This window comes from Struthio camelus, chromosome Z (assembly GCF_040807025.1).
Source record: "Struthio camelus isolate bStrCam1 chromosome Z, bStrCam1.hap1, whole genome shotgun sequence".
Lineage (NCBI taxonomy): Eukaryota > Metazoa > Chordata > Aves > Struthioniformes > Struthionidae > Struthio > Struthio camelus.
Window position 1 is genome coordinate 54,928,636 of NC_090982.1, and position 19,233 is coordinate 54,947,868.

Here is a 19,233-nt window from a genome sequence, read left to right on the forward strand (position 1 = left end):
CTCAATTTGTAGTTAATTTTCAGTCTATGCTCTGAAAAACCAGACAAAATATCAACTTTTTGCATATGTTTTCTATAAATACCTTTTCCTTGAGTCAGCTGCCATAGGACCCTGCAAGAGCTCCAGTCTTAAGGGAGCTTATGGCAACTGGGATGCAGCCAATAGCAATGAGTTCACTCAGTAAGTAGTGTCTTCAAAAAAAGGTCCAGCACTCATATTTTATGAAATATGTAACATGATTTACCCAAGGTTGTCAAAAGAGATGAATTTCAGCCAAATGCAAGGTAATAAATAGTAATATGTGCTGCATATAGTTGACTTATAACCCTTGGCATTTTGAAACAAAATTCTTTTGAAGAATTCATTTTATACGTCATAAACTTTCCTATTGTTTCTCCTGTTTTGACTGTCTTTGTCATCAGGTTTCTTGTGAAAAGTATTTCTGAAAATTGTAAATGAAGCAATATTTTCAAGAATACTTATATAGGTCTTTATTTCCATGGTGTTCTTGGAATAAGAAAGTTAGTAGTGTAGAAAAATGGTCTGTTTCATTAAATTGGAACCTAGGGGAAAAAAGAGGCGATAAGGTAATGTATATGTGAGCTTTTTTATTATTATTTATTTAATGATTATAGAAAACCTTTTTTCAAGGTTGAAAGTTATTTGTTTTCATGAAATAGTTATGTTATTTTGAGACATAGAATAACTCAGGTTTTTTTAAAATCTATTTTGTGCTAAATTGTAAAGTGCATTGATCCAATCACTTATGCAGGAAAACAAACACCTTTAAAGTAAATATAGCTGAAAAGTGTATCATATTATTATGTGTTCATTTCAAATCCTCTGGCACACATTATACATGCAGTTACAAATTCTCAATTATGAGCAAAATGTATGTCCTTTTCTGCCACTCCATGCTTCAAAATTTAGGCATCTATTGCCCTGCTTGTCTTCTGTTTAAACCAGAGCGTTTCAATTGCCAGGGTGCAGCGCGTGCTGATGAACCTTAGAAAGCACTCATAGACTTTTAGACAGCATACTCATATTTCAGCACATATTCAAATTTTTAGAAGATCTTCCAGAGCAGCCCCTTAGGTTTGGCTGAAATACCTTGCTGCCTGCAACAGTAGCCAACAGCGGATACCTAGGAAAAGCCTCAGAGCCCAATAATCATATAGCGAAGTTTTCCTCAAACACTCCAAGCCTCTACTGATCAGTGCCTTAAGGAGTCCATCAGCCAGGACTGGTATCTGAGTGGTACGGTATAAGGCTATAGATAAGCCCTCAAATACAACAAGAAAGTATGGATCTACTAAAACAAGGCTTCCACACACAATTAAATTTAAAAAAAAAATAGACTCTTTTGTTTTTTACCTGATCAGCTTAAACCCAGAAAAAGAGCTAATTACAATGGAATTATCCACTTTTCTAGGCAGATACAGGGATCGTGCACTTCCTCAAAGGCTCTCTGTGTGAAGATCTCCCAAAATTCTTTCTCTTAATGTTGAGGCAGGAATTGCAGCTTTGAACTATTTAGGAAGGTATTTATCTAATCTAATTTTAGGGTCTAGTTAAAACAAATTAGAACATTCTTGAATATATCCCAAAATTATATGTACCTAAAAACAGCAGCTTGTCCATAATGTTTTTAGCCATTGCTCAAATAATATACAGGCAGATTTAATCCAGCTTAGTCACACTGAACTCCAATTACAGTCAAGGAAACAAATACTTCTAGAGTGCAAGTCACCTGAATTATTTTTGATATCTAGCCTGCAGTGAGAATAATAAAATTCTAGAAGCGCTCCCATGAACCACAAAGTAAGGACAGAGGACCAGCTCAGATGCAGGAGTCTACATTTGGTCAGAAGATTCCCTTCCCTACTGTCAAGGTAGGTATTAAGGAAAACATTGATCTGCTCTAGCTTCTTTAACTTCTTTGCTGGTGTACTGTAAGCAATAATAAACTGTTGGAAAGAAGTGAACCAGTGTAGAGCACAACCTAAAAAAATATTGAGGTAATACTGGTAGGCAAATAAAAACATCATTTAGAGTTTGGAAAGGTAAATATATATTTGTATACCCCTAATTTAGCAAGTGCAATTGTCCTAAGCATACACTGCAGATCTGCTGATAGTACTTAAAACAGAGATTATAAGTGGCTTTCATTTTTGCAATTACGTACGCACCTTAGAGAAAGGGATAAAAGAACATACTAGAGAATTTTTTCCTACTTTTAGAAAATATGTATTCTCAGAAGCATAAACTGGAAGTAATTGGACAAATAAAACAGTACCAAGTTCAGTTGCAGGAAATATTTAACTATTGTCTTGAAAGACTCCATGCACTAAGCAGATAGCCAGTGTTCAACTGACAGTATTTGACATGGATGTAAAGAAACAGACTTTGAGGTCAAAGGAAGGTGCCCTTATTATTTAATCTGTTACTCTGCCCTTAAAGAGGCCACAGAACTTCAGCCTCCAGTTTGGGGGAAAGGGCCATAACTTTTTGGTCAGCTTGGGTGAGCTGAAGGGAACTTAGGAAACTTCTAGAAATTGGTTATTGCTTGGATAAATCATTCATGAGGAAATCTGTAGGTCAGAGTATTTTTTAGATAACTTCTGAGAAATAATATAAATGCCATCCCCTCAGGTAGGAAAACCATATTTCAAATGTTCATATAGGCACCAGAATTTGGAGAATATGACATGAGGTGGAATGTGGGCCCAGGTTTAATGAATGAAAATGAAGATAGCGTTCTTCTTCATTAAAACATGTACATTCAATTAAAAAAAATACATCTTTCATTTTATTGCAAATAATTAATAGCCGTGACGAGCTAAGTGTACACTAATAAGTGTACACTAATTTTGAGGAGGAGTCCCAGGAGCAGCTTACCTGCTGCACCATCTAGAAGAGGGGCTCTTATTCCTGGATTGTTGTTTGGTTTGGAAATTGGGATTTTTCCAACGTGTCTACACTTCACCTGTGAGGGCCCTCCTGAATCCCTTAGCTCACTATCCTACGCACAGCCAGCCAGCGAGCCCCAGGCAGAGTTGGAAGGCGCCTTCTGAAGCAGCTGGGAGACTGTATGGCACCATGACTGAGTATAGCACTGCTATGCAGCGTACTGAGCATACTACTGCCCATAGCATATAGCTCTCGTACATAACTGTTCCTCTCTGCAGGTTGCTCTGTGGAAAGGCAGCATGTGATCAGCGTGTGACTGGCTCAGAAAGCAATGTGGGCTTAACCTTTTTTCTCATGGCTGTTAATTGCAGGGCAGTCACAGCCACTGGCCATCTCACTGTCTAGCCTAAGGAACAGGAAGGATTCGGTAATAGGAGACTCACCAGTTCAGAGTCTGAATCTGACCTTCAGGTTTAGGCACTAACAGTCATTAACCATTTGGCAGCTGTGCAAGTAGCCTATGACGAATATCCAAATGGTCTTAGCCCATTTCTCTGTTGATGGATGAGAAAAATCAACAGCGCAAACAGGACATATTTGATAGTTTCAGCAGCAAAACAAAAGAAGGTGTAGGCGTGGAGAACAAGTGATACTTTGCTCTCCAAGCAAAGGAGGTCTCTGCAAAATTATGAGGGGATATTTGTGGCAGTAGAGGATAAGTCTTTCTATAAGTACTTGTTTTGTATGTGGTCCAGCATATGTAGTTTCTTTCTCAGGTTGGTTTTAATTTAAATGTTTAAATACGCTAATCTACTGACTTGCTTATGAATTTATGGAAATATAATTTCTGACAATGTGAATCTTTGCCACAAGTTATTTTGGAGTTGATTAACACCATAAATATAATCATATAATTTTGTCCTCAAATGAAAGTATAAAAAAGCTGTTACTGCTTTAATAAATCACAGTAACTGCTTTCTATGAAAGACATTTTGAAAACTTGGTCTTTCTACACCTAATTTTACTTCCATGTGATTTATTTTTCCTCATGAAGAGGAATTAAATATAGGCGTTTTCTGCATTTTTCTTTCTAGCAGTTCTAATAACTAAAGTATGTAAGCAAACTTAGAAACACACAAACCATTGCTGAAATGGAAAATTTCTTACCTATGTTAAGAAATCTCTTTCAAAAATCTCAGAAGCCAACAGAAAATAGATGCTGAATTTGTGAAACATTTTAACCACATCATTCTGCCTTGACTCTCCTATTCTTTAGGAAAAATATGGAAAGGACTGACTTTAGCACTCCTTGATTATGTCAGATGGGTAACATCTATCAGAAGAATATATACAATCTGGATTTATATAAGCATGTATGTAAATACGTGTTTATATACAAACATATAAATATACACTTGTACATTTATACTGTATTTATGTTTACACATGCATATATACTTGCATATACACACAAATATGTGTACACACCAAGGCACATGCATGTATTTTTAGCTTGATCCCCATATCAGGGATGGAAACCACTAACCTGGGCTTAAGGAGGTGATATCAGAATGATATTCTATTATTTGATTTCTTTAAATAGTCTCCTGGAAGCAGATAGTCTGATATGCAAAAGGAGACTGGAAATTATCGGAAAGGAAGACTTGACTCCCATGGAAAGGAACATTTGCTCTAAAACAGAATATGTATGAAAAGTCAGGCTATGTAATTTTTTTTTTTAAAGAAGCATCCTAGCACAACTCTTTTAAAACAAAAATCTTACCCGTGACCCCATTTAGCTAAATTAAGTATCACTTTCATTTTGTGAAACCCTTAAAACAGAAGATTTACAAGGACAAGATAAGAGGACTGGCAGATGTTCTTTGATTCATTCATTTGAAGGGAAGGGCATTTGGAAATGGCACTGGCACAGAATGACATTTGGAATAATGGCCTGTGATTCTGTTGGCACTTTTAGTGTTAAGCAAGTGATCTGCAAGGTAAAGTGGATTCACAGTTAGAGTCAGCACCAGTGCACAGGTCGCCCGTAAAAATAGAAGATTCCATTATTCTTCAGGTTCCCTAGAGGGAGCAAGGTCTCTAGCATCATTACCAGGACTAAATCTGACTTTTCTACCTCCCCTAATTTCCTCCTAGTAATTATAGGTCAAGCACTCTTTTGTAAATTATAAAACCTTTGTTCTTATCAAAAATGAATAGCTGAGGAAAAAAATCATAAAAAGAGCCTTGGAAAAAAATTTCAATTAGAAAACCAAGCTAATTTGGTATGACCAAAGACTGTCAGGCATACTGACAGTGCTCTATTATGCAGTCATTTGGGCTCTTTCAAATTAGTTATGTTAATGTCCTGTGAGTGAATGTAACACTTGGATGGGACAAGATTTCTGCAATTAATTTCTGCAGTCAGTGGAGAGACAAGCAAATTTATTTTCCCCCCTCTCTGGGAATTGGTAGTGGAGGGTGTGAGGTAGAGAAAGTGCATTTAGGAACAGAGTACAAGCTAAACACAAGCCCTAAATAAAGCAGAAACAATGGGAGCCAATGCCTCCTCATTCATTCAATTGACAATGTTTTGCAGCTTAAACCTGTTTTATTAATTATGTTTGACATTTCCTTAATTAGTTTCATTTACACCAAATCAATCCCTACTGCTGTATGGCATCATTTATCATTTTGAAAAATTTGCATACTGAGTGCTGACTTTTTCTACTTAATTATACATTAAAAGTGTCAAGCGTGCTTGCTGCCTGGCATTATCTGCGCCAGAAAGGTTTGTGGCTGGACTGTGATGGTATTAATCATTAAGAGCCCCCAAGTGCTGCTGGGTAATATCTGGGGAGTAGAGTGGCTCTCATTTTAACGCTAGAGAGCAGAAGTGCTTCTGTAAAATGACCCAAAGCAAAAACAAAATAAATGACCTAAAAAAACCGGTCTACTGTAATGCTTTGCTCTTTCAGTGGAAATATGCTCTGGGAAGAAAAAAATGTTTACTGTTAACTATTAGCCTCCTGCATGTTGAAACTGCAGAGCCCATTCTTCAGGATAGTTGATGTTTTGTCTAAATGGGAAATGGGACATCTCAGTTAAGTGTATATTGATGGCTAACCAACAGACCAACCAAGGCATGTATGTGTCAGCTGTTTCTGGGTGTTTTTATTATAAAGGATTTAAGGTAAAACACAACCAGACATTAACATCTCCTCTCATAAAACCTGTAACTTATGTGAAACCTCTCAAGAAATAATGAGCCATTTTTTTAAAGCCATGAATAAGTAGCAGTGCCACATTCTCCAAGTTGTTGGGGAAGAATGTGACTCCAGCCTCAAGTCATTCCTAAATAGGGAACTGAATGGATGCAGGACATACAACACTGTATTCCTAATCTGTTCCTAAGTACCTATATTCTGGTACAGGTATTTCAGTGGCAAATTAGCTGCAAGGCTGACAGCTCACAGGTGCCCTTCTACATTCAGAGCAGCAGCTGCTTTTCAACAGCTTTAACTACTTCGCAGCAGTTGCTTTCAGAAATGCTCTTTCCCTACCAACAGTTGTTTGTGCTTGTCATTTAACTCCTTGTGAGACCCAGTGCAGATCCTTAGCCAGGCTGACCACTGACTGCAGAAAACAACGGAATCCGTTACATTTATCACGTGTTCTCCCATTTGCCTAGTCAGGACCTGGGCCAGAATTAAAATTTTTGGCTAGCCCAACATCATCCACAGCCACTTTAGTACCCTGCCTTTGACATCCAGTTGCAAGAACTGTTTTGATGCCCCACTGAAGCAAATGCAAAGCACCTGAGAGCTGGAGTAACTGTTATTAAATACTTCCAAGCCAATCAGCTCTCTCTTAACTAAATTCTTAACTATATTAGAGTTTTTAGCAGTATCACATAACAGCATGTTTTGTAAATGACCCAAGGAATGTTTTGGGAGCCAGACCCCCTTGCCCGACCTTTGTCCACTCCACCTCAAACTGCAGTTAGTGAGCTGCTATATATATAAATATTCATATTAATATTCATTTCTGTGCACTTTTGGATCTACCACTGCACCTGCTCAGAAGGTCAGCAACTCTGTTGAGCGATACAGCAAGATCCCCACACAAAGACAGAAGGAGCTAGCATGCACAGAAACACACTTTTCAATGAGAAAGCTCAAAAAGCACCTATATGAACATATCTCCTATCAATTTTAAACAGAATATTTTTGTTTCATACGGGAAGACATAAAGTCTGCCAAGAGATAGAGCTAAGGGAAAGGCTCAGTAATGACGCTATAAGAAAAAGCAACAAATTTCTGCAGAGAGGCCCAGAAGTTACTTGTGGTCTACAAAACAGTGTCCCATGGCCCAGTGCCTGCTCAGAAGATTAAGAAGGAGGAGTAGAGATTACGGCTGTTTAAAGGACTAAAGGGACACAGGAGGTACACAGGTCTCTTGGTCTCACACAGCCACAAGATGGGATCATTTTAAGTTTTCTATTAGTCTCAGATGATCCACTCCCATGCAAGTAAAGTCCTTTGCATCTGCAGCTGGGGAAAAATCATAAAGTATGTGACTTTATGTCTGCTCAGCGTGAAAGGCTTGGTGCTACTTTCCTTCAGGGTCTATACACCACAATGGGGAACAATATGCCTGTTGCCTTTTACCTAATTAAGATAATACGGTCCCAGTCACTTCTAAGCTCTGCACACCAGTTTCTAAAGGCATGAGTATGGACAGAGCCAGCGAAGCTCATATTCACAGTCATACAATATCATACAATCAGGCAATCATGCAATAATTTCATTTGGAAGGGACCTCTGAAGGTCCCCACCTGGTCTAAGCCCATGTTCAAATCAGGACCATCTCCAAACTTACATTCGATTGTTTAGGGCCTCATTCAGTCAGGTTTTGAGTATCTCCAAAGATGGAGAGTATAGTACCCTCTCTCTGTGCCTGCAATGCAGCTTCTCGGGGAAAACAGTAGACCCTTGAGATGAGAGAGTAGAACGCTATTTATTTAAGGTCATTTTAATCCCTTTGGATGAAGTCAAATAAAATGGCTAAGCAGGTGCCTACCCCCATTACACAGTTCAGAAACTGGTTAAAAACTGGCCAAAAGCCAATGATACATCTGACATACTGAAGATGAGGGTACATAATGTGCTTGCTACAATTTCACATCTCAGTCATGATTACAGCTGTGATAGATGCCTCCACCACAAACTGTGCAATCACTAGTGAAACCGTATGTGACTACTATGGCCAATTTCCAGAGAGCTGTGCACACCATTTCTGCATACTTCTTGAAGGATGCGTGGTGTTGCTACAAAGACAGAAGTAGCTCATCTCATAGGATGATTAGCAGTAAAGCCTGCTGTATTTGAGCTCATCTTAGACAAAATGTAGAATGAGCACAACATAACCAACTTTAAAATGCACTGAATTGGAGGCACATGGGATGAGCTGTGAGACTGGACATGACAGGGACCAGACTTAAATAGCAATACAGACAGTAGGCTGATATTTCATTTATAGCTCTGTGTATTTTGACATAGGCAATGTATTACTCTGTAACAGAACTGAAAGAGTTAACCAGAATCTGTTCTCTATACTGTAAACCAGCCATCCCTGCATTCATGTCAGAACCCAAACTTACTGTGTTTAATATTCATATTCATCTTCAAATTCTTGCCCATTAACATAATATATGCCATTTTGCAAGCCTGGTCAGAGAAATCTGTAACTAAATAATTTTCAAGTTTCCTTCATATCCAATGCATTATATGCAGTGTGAAATTATTTCCCCACTCTGTCCTTCATAGAAGAGTAGAAGAGCAATACACAATATACTTGATATTGTTGTAAAATGTATTGCAGACTTCAGAAGTTAATGTATGTGTATGCACATTCATAATAACTCATCTTAAATGAGCATTTAATTGTATATTTTAAGTTATACTTGATATGCTATTACAATGTAAGCATTCAAAACTTGCAAGACAAGAAATATATGAATGCCAAAATTATTTTTTATGAAAAAAAAATTCTCTTTCTTTCTTACAGTACTGCAGTGTAAGGTTTCTTAGTCCAAATCCTCTTGTGAGAATACTCACAGTATGTCAAAATAGTGAGAGGCATAAACATAAAAGATGACAAGAACTTAGGTTATGCCTAATTCATAAGTATTTTTTGTTTACATAAAAATTTCTAATAAAAATTTAATGAGAAAATCAAAGATGGAGAGAGTCTGTGAAATTCATGCAACAAAACTGGGAGTCACCCAATCACATATGTGGTGGATTAGAAACTCAAAACTCAGCTAGGCTTATCAAACAGTGCAGTAGGTTCAAAGAACCTTTTTCAGTGGAACCAGCTACTGCCCTGAGCAGCCCTTCCTCTGTATGAAAGTCAAGCAAAAGCCTTCAGTTTTGACTGAATTAGCTTTGAGAATTCAAGAGCTTCTGAACCACGAATTCAAGGTCGGGATCAAGTGATGCTATGATATGCAAGCAAATAAAAATAAACAAATCTCTCATTTTAAATACAAATCTCTAGACTTCAGCATTATACCTATTTATACTGATAAGTATTTTGAACATGTGTTGAACTTCGGTGACCCAGAACAGAACTCCTCATAAAAAAATCCAAATTTCACTGCTGAAAACATTGGTCTTATTTACTAAATTCTGTAAGAATTTGTACTCATATGAAGAGAAACCAAGATTTTACATTTCTGAATAATCAATTTACAAAAATTGGTAGGGATATATTTTTAACCGATTGTCAGATTTTTTTTCTACAATGAGATTCAAATGAACTGAAGATACTAAGATAAGCTTATAACAAATATATCATAGGTATTTATTTGATCTCATTGACATATGTGGATAGGCACAGAAGCACCTGCATTCAGTGTATGGCATTTCAGATATGTACATTACTGAGCTCAGGTACAGTGCAAGGTTAAATATGAATAATTCTATTCATCTATTCATAATATTATGCGTATGCAGTGATTTTCGAACTAAAACATAGTCCCAGATGCTGCTACATACTTAAGCTTAAGATTAATTTAAAGGAACTTCAGTAATTCCACTGAACTCATACATGGGTCTATAAATGTAAAAATATATAGTACAATTGACTTCAGTAGAGCTGCTCACAATGGTAAGCTTTCACAAGATCAATCTCTAAAATTCTTTAAATACATTAAGCCATTTGTCCCCACTGAGCATTAAATCTCTTGTCAGTTGAGTATTTTTTAATGAATATACTTTTGAATTTTGTCAGCATTTCAATGACTTAATTAAGAGAAAGTCACCTCCCCCATTTTTACACATCAGTAAACTCAAAGGATGTCCAGAGAAAAAATCTTGCCAGAACTTTGTAAAATGTCTTCAAGTCTGGAATAAGCACAAACATCTTGACAAAAAGATATTTTCTTCAGAAAGATGTAAGAGAGAGTGTACTTGATATTTTTCCAAAAGTCATTTCAGAAAAGTTACTTGAAATTGTAGTCTAAATAATTCTTGTTTCATTGCTAATTCTCAAAGTTTATTCCCAAATTACAATAATTTTAAGTTTTTGTTAAGAAATATGCCAATTAGTCATATAGTATTTTGTGTTTTCTCTTTGGACAACTTTTGTCTTTAAAAATCAATTCTATCTCAAAAATAAATTTATAAATATTTATGAAGTAAAAAAAGTACAAGTGTTTTACAAATACTGCTCCTAATTATCCTCTTGCATCAGTCTTATACTATTTCAATAATTGTGAGTTATTTCAAATTTTTCCTAAAAATATATATAACATGAAAAATAAGTTGCTATTATTCAATATCTATGTCAGAGGTTCACTGCTTGTGATTTTTTCTTTCAGTAATTTTATTGCCTTACAACTTTATTCAAAAGTGAATTCTTTTATGAATGTGAATTCCTTCAGTTTAAACTTCTTGCATTATTCATCCATCTCTGAATGCATAATTTCTCAACCATAAATGCTACACATGCTACTGATTTAAATGCAATCAATACCCTACAGATAAAACATATATACTGTATAGATAGAATGTATATTGTATAGGTAAAGCATATAAAATAACTGTTTACCATTGTGTAGGAAGCATCCAGAAGTGGAAACTCACAACCCCAGGGAATCCCCTTGCCACTAGGACACTGTGAGGGAGTCAGTGGGAGCACTGAGTGGAAGGGTGATTCAGGAGGTGTTTTCACAGATCACTTACTAGTATAGACAGGCAGAGGAATGCTACTTCATGAATCCCGAGGGGCACAGTAAGCTAGATTTACACAATCCTGTCACAACTTAGGCAGTTCCTGGTATGTCCAGAAAAAGACATTCAGTATCTGGGGTACTTTTCTGATGGAAAGGTAGGTTTCTAAGGTGCCTTGAATCATGAGACCCTGGCAGTGACCTTAATCACTGGAAATAGCATCTTGACATCTTGTCTGACAAGGGCTTGTTACAGAAGTATTAAATTCCCTAGCGCTAACAAATAGTTAAGCTATTGTCTTCATCTGTCACTCATTAGCAATTACATTATTATTTAGATATTTTTCCTTCTATCAAATGCCACTGTGTAGCATATACTGTTTCCTCAAACTTTCAGGCCAGCTGCGAAGTATACTTATATCAGCCCAAGCCACGTTGCTTATTCCAGGCTGATGGCAGCACATCGTATACTATTTGCTTGAACGTGTCATTTACAATTCCTCTGCATTCATCATTGTCTCTAATTTCCTGCCATAGCATCACTAGTTAGGCAAGTCTTCTTGGCATCCAGAAAGAAATGATTTTTCAGCAATTGTTTTGGATTACGGTTATTTTCATAAAGAAGGGAGACGAGAGGAATCTTCTAACCTTCAACCTGCTCTCAATATATTTTGCTATCTTTATGCATACATTTCATCAAAAGTGACAAACTTTTCTTCTGTTCATTTCATGAATTTATCAAGAGGAGCAGGGGAGCAAGGAGTCATCTGTTTGTAGAAGAGGAGATGAGCAGAACCAAGAGAGAGGAACAAGTGAGATAGCATCAGCTCCGTCAGATGTTGCTTTCTCTCACAACTTGCAGCAGTTCTTTTGTTTTCCTTTGTTTTCCCAGGAGATGCATCTCCCAAGCAGGGGCATGGACAAAGTCTCATTTAAAGGTATTTTCTTCTCTGTAGAGCATCTTCTAGAGAAACTCCCCCGTCACAGGGAATGCTAGGGATCTAAAATAAAGCCTTTATGCAGCAAGGTATGACAATATTCTTAACCCCCCATTAAGCACCAGGATGAAAATATCATACGTTTTAGATATTATAAACTAACATATAACGTGGTTTCATCATTTAGATGAAATAAAAATAAACAAATATGAAGGACAGAGTTATTAAGGTTAGTAATAGTTGTCACAGAGCTAAGGAGATTTCTGACTTCCTAGGTCTGCAGAACACAGAGAGTAGTGCTTTCTAAAAGTATACAATGAACTCCGTATCTCAAGAGGCAGGACTGACCCGCAGCTGGCTACTATCATTTCCTCTGCGCTAAGAGAATGATCCTTTATTTGACCTTCACAGGGCAACCGTGCTGAAAAGAAGCAATATAAAATGCAGAAAGACAACCATTCTGCCAAAGTTATTTTTGCCCAACTTGTTGTTTTTTAAAAAAATAAAGGTAATGCAAAGAGAATAAATAGTCTACTGAATAAGATTTTTCTCTATTGCAGATATGGAAGAAATGAAGGGAATTTTAAATAGTGCTTAAGAAATAAGACTTCACAGAAATAAAGAGCCAAATCCTGTTTGCCTTGCTAAAGTGAATTCTCTCACTGACAATGGGACTACTTACGGATGAAATTTTTACTGTGTAAGGAAAAGATACAAAGCCTAAGCACCAAATACTCTTCTCTTTAGTCCTCAGAAAAGGGGTGAATAACCTCTGCACAAGAGTAAAGTTCAGTCAGTATGAAAGAGAACTGGAATGTGATGCTGGATCCCCAACCTTGCAAAGTTCTTATCTCTTTTTTGGATCAGGACCCAGGAAGGCCCAGGAAGGGGGTAAAACTGCATGCAAGAAAAAGCAAAAATTTTAAAGGGAATTTTCCTCACCTTTATAGGGCAAGAGGGTGCTTACAGAAACGTTAGCTTGAGGTTTCTGCCATTAATCGCATTCCATAAAACGAGTAAAATTGTTTTTACATTTGTGAAGTCTTGTTTAAAGAAAAGAAATCACTTAAGGTTTTGAATATCAGATTTTGAATAAAGTATGTTTATTAGGCTTTAAGACCATCGGCTCATTTACAAACTGTGAGGTTAAGAGGAAAAATTAAATCTGTATTTGTGCAGTTAAGTAAGTGTCCCGATTTTCTAAGGTGATCTCATTGTTTTGAATTCAGTAGGACGTTCAATTAGGCCCAGATAATCAACTTACCTAAGGAACCTGTTTGCAGATACTTTACTCTTGTGCTTTAGTTTTGGGTGTTCTTCTGCTTGCTTCACAGGGGTATTAACCCAGTAACTTTTCAGACTGTCAAAGTGCACCCAGATTCCGTTCTTAACAACAGTCTGATGATACCAGCAAAAAAACTTTCCTATGACCTTTTATTTGTGCATCTCTATTTTATAAGAACAAGTTAGTTACCGTGAGTTTTCACCTCTGAAGATAAGCCTTATTTAATTTCATATTTAAAAAGACTCAAAGTACGTAAAAGTATGCCTTTTCTGTATCTGTTAGCATAATAGCAATTAATGGGTGTATCGCTGACCTGCTTCTGCCATTCCATGAAAAGCCCTGTTGATAAACACTGGTTGTACTGAACAGGGTCTCTTAAGACTGCCTATATAGATTCACATTCTTATGTTGACACTAGACAAAACAAACAAAACAAAACAAACAAACAAACCCTAAATTTCACTAAATTATTTTCTATACCGCAATGTTGCTTTCTTGGATGTATTAAAAAACATAATCCATCATGTTCAGAAATTAAATTCTGTGAGAGGCTTCATGCAGGTGGGAAGAGACACTTTTTCTAGCTTTCAAGATCTTCAAGCAGATCTTTCATGTTGATTCCCACTGGAAACATTAGTTAAGGACACTACTTTTTCCTGAACACCTGTCTTTATAATCTTGCATTTCAAGACTTTCAAGTCTTTGAAACTGAATGCTAAAAAACGGAGTCTTCCAAGACGAAATTGCCTGTCTATAGCCTCAGTCATCCCTTGATAAATTCTAAAACACTATTTGCTTTTCTCCTGTAATTTCTGCTTGGGGCCACCTGGCTCAGAAGAAGTTTTATTCTTCAGGAATGTCACATCAGATTAATCTTCTGTCAGTCACTGAAGGACATTTTGATACTTTAACCTATTAAGATGATTCTTCTACTTGAGAATTTTTTTTAAGTCATTTGTCTTTCCCTTTCTGTCATCACAATGTTTTAAATTAATTAGGTTATATTTAATCTCCAGAGGAGGAGCAGGGTTACAAATATACAGTCCATCAGAAAAACAGATGACACCTAGTTCAGATGTTTTTACATATAATGCATATTTATTGTTTGTTTGTTATTACTGAACTGCTGGAGTAATAACAATATTGAGTATGTTCATTTCAAACAAATTTTCAATTATGGGAGAATTTAAAGCCAAAGCATTTCAGTAATAATTAGCTTTTAAAATATTAATTCATTTTTTTCATTGGCATTTAAGATTTAATTAGTTGGCCTATGCCTCCTTTTTGGAGAATTTTACACAGAAGTTTTTCGTTCAGTATTTTAACAGACTAAGTAAATATACATGGTAATTTATGAATATGGTACATGAAGAAAATATAACCAGATATATTATAAATAAAATAATAGATAGAAATAAGTGGGCATAAAGTTTATCTGTGCAGCAAAAAGAAGCTCTAAGTATAGCAGGGTTACTCAAAGTAGCTTTACCCAGGTAGCCTATAGCAGTGGGGACATAATAACATGGATTTCAGAACAGACCCACAATGCATACACACATCCACGGTCCGAAGTAGGTTCACGTAGCCCATGCTAAAGTATGTACTATCCTATTTTTCACTGTTACTGATAAATTAACTTAACATGATTGTGTCTACTTGCAACGCAATCACATTTTCATTTGACTTTGTGGGCACATCTGAAGAGACGATAGAGAGAATAGGAGAGGTTTATATGATTATTATGGAGGACTACTGGAGTTTAGTTTATTATTTTATATATTCTATTCCAAAATAGTGGCATTAGAAAAGGGAGAGATACATTATACAACCTATATTGAATTTCATACAACTCATTTGATTTTGCATAACACTTCCCAAATTCCACTCACATTCTCCAAAGGAGGATTTACTAAGCCTCACAGTCAACCAAAGCCCAGTTTAGTGAAGCATACATAGTTTCATTTCATTCATTTATGGTACGGTTTTAAGTGATACCAACATTAAATATAATTCAGTACTTTTGACTGCATTCAGAGGTTCTTTACAAGTTCAGATTACAAAGGGAAATTCAGGTCTGCAAACCTGTGTGAATCGAGACCAAAAGATGATGTTCTCAGGAACCTCTGTGAACCAAAACTGTTGTGTTTCACACAAGTCTGGAATTAACACAATTCAAGTTCAGGCAGCCTTTCCAAATGTCTATTCCAGATAGTTCAGCTAAACTGTCACATTTTTAAAAAGTATTTGAGAGTTGGTACAGAATGAGATCATTGTTAGAGCCCTCTCTAATATACATGTGCATTCATATGCATTTTTCCCTAAGGTGATTCACACACAGCTGGCTGTGGAATACATTTAGTAGACTCTTATACATAGGGCTGTCTTCCTGTCATAATCTTTCTTTTCACAGGACAATTTGTGGGACTCCATGATATGCAGCTAGCAGTGCCTGTACTCAAATGAAGTGATACTGAATTTCTATTATGCATGTGCCTTGGAAACCTAGCAGCTCACCATAAAGATTTTATTCACACAGCAGATTTGTTGTTACTTAGATAGTTTCAGACAATTTTAGATTTGAATGGACATGGCAGGATCTGACAGCATAAAAAGAAATACCAAGAGAAAGAAGCATGTAGAACCAAATGATATATGATACAACCTAGAGAGCAACAAAGAAAGCAGGATGTCGAGATACTCTTGTAAACAACTATCTTTCAAGGAATTCAGGTTTCTTTTTTATATCATTTTTAAATATTCAGCATGCATTACATAGGGAATAGATAGATACGCAGATAGATACATAAGACACACACACTCTCGTACACAGATGCCACGCTTGTCAAAATTCTTCCTTGACTCATAATCTTTCTGGGATCAATTTTAAAAATTTGTGCCTAAGCTGCAAACATAGAATATGCAAATCTACATATCAAGGAAAAGGGCACACTCACAATTTGTACTTCTCCTGAAGTTTCCTTCTGCAGTTGCACATACAACTGGACATACAGTTCTGTACACACAATGCAGGAGGAAGTAGTGTGCTATTTTTAATGCAGACATGGATTCTTTATTTCTCATCACATTTAATTTTTTATTTTCCAATACCAAGAGAGGAAATGTTTGCATGTGTGTATAGGTGTACATATATATACACATATATGTACATATATAAATGTATATACAAATAAATAAATATATATATATATATATGAAATCCTGTTCATTCATGCAAATGAGAAGAGAGGGGAGAGAGGAGAAAGAAGGAAGAGAGGGAGAATGTCAGAGCCTTCTCTTTCTTTAAACAGAAAAGGGGCAGAGAAGCAGTGGCTGAAAATTTCCTGCATATGAGAGGAAGAAAAAAGATTCTTTGTTTAAGGAAAGTCTTACTTACTTGTATCTGTGGATGGAAGCATCAGTGTTAGGATTTCCCTGCAGGGTTAATGATCTTTCATCCTAGATGCAAAAGAAAAGCACAGAATGTAAAATGTGTGGCTTAATTAAACCACAGTTTTATTAATTCTGGGAACAAGCTGACAATAACTCGTGCACTGCAAGTAATGACTTTTTTTGTATCCCTTTCCAACTAAAGAAGTGCTACCACAGGTTCCTTATCTCTTCCAAACTGGTTCTGTACTCATGGAGTTGACCCGTCCCTCCTGTTGTGATTAAGCAGCTAGGGAAAGGGGATCATTTCCTCACTGGCACAAGATAGTGGTACCTCTAGCTCCTTCTGTTATCCTGTTTTGATGATATCTTTTGTTAAGCCTCTTTTGAACTCTGATTTAGCAAGAAATTTGAACTTTTATGCATTAAATATGTGCACTGCACAACAATCACTAGTGGGTATCAGTAATTAGCTTGTTTATATTCCCCCCAAACACACGGACCTTTTCTCCAGGATGAGAGGCCAACAAGCCACCTTACAGAAGTGGGCATTTTCCAATTTTTTACCTAGGAACACTTCTTGGTTCAGTGTGTGGGGAGAGAAAAAAAAGAATCTCAGACACTTCAGCACAGCAAACAATCCTGGGCAACATAATGCAGATCCTAGGACATTAGAGGTTTCTGTGAGAACTGAAAGGAACAAGGAAGCAAATCCTTCTGAGGAAATCAGATTTGCAAGGAAAAGGCTAAGAGAAAAGTGAAAGGAAATGGAATAGAAAGAAATAGAATAGAAAGAAAATGGCAAGCAGAATGCTGGGCAAAACACGTCTTTTTTGGAACTCTACAGGTAGGCGCTATCTTGTCTCAGTGAGCACACACCTCTGCATAAGGGAAGACAACATCACTAGCAACACTGGACACCCTTGCTACACCTTCTTGAAAATCCGCAGAGGAATGTTATGCCCTGCAGATCTTCTTCCCAAATGTTTTAGAAAAGCATGTGTTAAATTAGAGTAAACAAGAATCAACATATACTGATGGAGTTTGATTTTAAGTGAAATTCTTATGACATGGTTACCTGCAGTAGCACGGGAGTGGAAGCGACAACCTAAAAGAACCTTTCCAGTTCTTTGTTCCTGCACTTAGTTAAGATTTGATGCTTCAGATAAGATCAAACACAGTGAAGAAGTGCTTTCATATAGTTGATTGCTTGCTTACATACAGAAATACGTTACATAATTCACAGACAACAATGAACGTAAGGACAAGACTGCAAATTTAAGTATCCATTTGGCACATTACCTTAAAATAAATGTAATTAGCCTTTATTTGTGTTAGTCATGGACGCTGTTGTGAGTGCACTTTTGAATGAGTAACCTCAAGTATCTTTTCATAGTTCCTGTAGCAGGGCACACTACAGAATGCTTAACTATATTTATATGTGCTTTGTATGGTTTTCTTTCTAATTCAAACATAGGATCTTCAAGAGTGCAGAGGAGAGGCCCTTTGGTTGGGGTTGCTAAGACAGCTATTCCTATGAAATCAGCATTCTTTCCATTTTGCCTTCTCTCTCCAGGTTTATAATCTCAAATGAACAGAAATGTCCTTTGATATTTCATTGTCTGCAAAATGTATTGACTTGATAACAGAAATACTCCTGCACTGAAGAAATCTAGGGAATACTTTGACAGCAGGTAATCAAAATCATCCTCCAATTGTTTCATCCTGATTATTAAAGGGAATCCATCCTCCAAAGTCAGGCCTCCAAGCCCTTGCCCTCCTAGTTGTGCATCTAAGAAGAAATTATGATAATCTTAAAATCCTATTGATGCTGAAAGGCATTTCATCAACTGCAAAAATTAAGAGCGAGATGCAGAGGATGTTTTTCTATTTAGAGGAACCCCTGCTTATATGAATAGGCTTCATGTGGTGACTCTTTTGAAGCTGAGAACTTCAAAGCAGATCACTGACTTCCAGTGGGATAATCACTTAATGCAAGAGTGGGTAGATGGAATTATTACCATGCAGTCAAGCTAGATTTAACCCTCCTCCCCTCAAAAAAGGAGAATAAAAAAAAAAAAAAAAGTGAAGCCTTGGCTTCTGTGTCCCCATAGTTTAAAAGTGATGATGAAACATTGTTAAGGTACTAATCCCATAAAGTATCAAATGAAAATTAGAGTGGGCAAATATAAAAATTCAAGAATTTACAAGACATTTGAGTAGCTTCCACTCACCTCTGAAATAAGATCAGACCACTGTGCCAATAATCTGTTCTAATCAACAAAATATTTCTTGAAGAGATCATTTACAGAAATATATGCATGTAGATGGAGTCACAGTCAGGAGAAAAAAGTGCTGGATAAGTCATCCCTGGTACTTAGAAAGTTGAAATAATTCTTTAGGCAGTCTAATTTTGTACATTTTCATGCAGTATCAGCTAGCTTTTTCCCCTGCATTTCACTTGAGTTAGAATCAGC